The sequence below is a fragment of the Galeopterus variegatus genome, unplaced genomic scaffold (genome assembly GCF_000696425.1).
Source record: "Galeopterus variegatus unplaced genomic scaffold, G_variegatus-3.0.2 Scaffold7217, whole genome shotgun sequence".
Taxonomy (NCBI): Eukaryota; Metazoa; Chordata; class Mammalia; order Dermoptera; family Cynocephalidae; genus Galeopterus; species Galeopterus variegatus.
Genome location: NW_007733328.1, coordinates 28,025 through 29,153, shown reverse-complemented (window position 1 = coordinate 29,153; position 1,129 = coordinate 28,025).

The following is a 1,129-nucleotide window of genomic DNA, read 5'->3' as shown; positions in this document are numbered from 1 at the left end:
TACTTGCCTGGGGACAGCACAAAGGAATCTACATAACAAACTTTACTAACTAGCCTTTATTTACCATTAGTTTCCCATATGTTTGCATTCCCACAATTTGCCTCCCTAGAAACTTAATTTCCTTTCTCTTGTCACTTCTCCAAAACTGTATTGTTCTTTGTTGAAGATGCTATACACACCAGAGAGCCACCAGTTTGACAGCTACCCATTCCTTGGATGTCTCTCATGTATGTATGAGGTATTTATGTTACTAAATTTCTGTTTGCTTTTCTCTTGTTAATCTGCCTTTTGTTGCAGAGGTCCCAGATAAGAACTTAGAAGGGTGGAGGAGAAATTATTTTGTTCTCCTGTACAATGCAAAATACATGGATGCATAGTCTAAACTCAGATAGAGCCTGCTGGAAAAAAAACAGCAACCAGAAATGAGATGCCAGAGTGAGAAAGAGACTTGTAGTCTAGCTAGAAACTGTAGCATTGCAATAAAGTATGGACATACAGAAAAGAGAGAACTTTAATACTGCCTGCAAGAATGTATAGCTAAACATGCATTGTACATCCTTGGTCTTTACAAACAACACAAAAATCTCAATCTAATTACTCCAGAACCTACCTCTTTTTTGACCAAGCTTGCCCACTCACCCTCTTTACTAGCCTTCGATGAGAATGACACTTGGCTGCAGATGAAAATCAAATTCACCCCCAAAGAACAGAGACTCGCAACACTGCAATGATCCAGAATAATTGGCTGTTGGTTTGGTCCATGGGTCCAGAAGATCTGAGCATTGTACAAATAGTTTAACTTCCCAAAGTTACTTCTAGGAGAGAGGCAAAAACTGCTTGGCTATATAATATCAGATGAGTGTTAAAAAATTAAAATTCTCATTAGATTCTAATCATACCTCTCCCAGCAAGTCAGACAAGCTGACATGCTCACTTGCTTCTGAAGAGTAAGAAACTTTTCAGAGCTGACTGGTTAGCTCAGTTGGTTAGAGTAGGGATTGATAACACCAAGGTCAAGGGTTTGGATCCCCATACTGGCCAGCCACCAAAAAAAAAAAAAAAAGAAAGAAAGAAAGAAAAGAAAAAGAAACTATTTCACTTATCTTATTATCTGTATAATAAGTACTAT